We start from the raw sequence: 534 nt of genomic DNA on the forward strand, positions 1-534 counted from the left end.
TGGGCGATGTCATCAATGTATGAACTTCGACCCAGGACAGGTCCCATCTGGGGTGGTGCCGGAATGTTGCTCTTGAAAACCGTCATCTGGTCTGTCAACGGCGTGATGTGATTTTCAGGGTATGACTGTTCCGAGTGATCGCCATCTGTCATCTGCATCTCTGAATGTTCAGTGTCCTGTGGTTCCAGTTTTAGGTAGTCTAGGACTTCCGGATCCACGAGAGCTTCTTCCTCAGGCGGTAATCGCACAAAGCCCCACAAGCAATTATTAATAACATGCTGGTAGACCAACGGCGCATTCTTCAACCCGAATGGCATTCGGACCCACTGGAAATGTTCGAAAGGACACACGAAAGCCGAGATCAGCTTGGCTCTCTCCGTCATCCGGATTGCTCAGAAACCACTCGCCATATCCAGACTCATAAACCACAGCGCGCCTCCGAAACCAATCAGGAGATCATCAATCAGGGGCAACGGGTAATTCGAGAGCTGGATGTAACCATTCACGACCCGATAGTCAATGCACATCCGGATG

This window comes from Phytophthora parasitica (assembly GCF_000247585.1).
Source record: "Phytophthora parasitica INRA-310 unplaced genomic scaffold supercont2.355, whole genome shotgun sequence".
In the NCBI taxonomy this organism is placed as follows: Eukaryota; Oomycota; class Peronosporomycetes; order Peronosporales; family Peronosporaceae; genus Phytophthora; species Phytophthora nicotianae.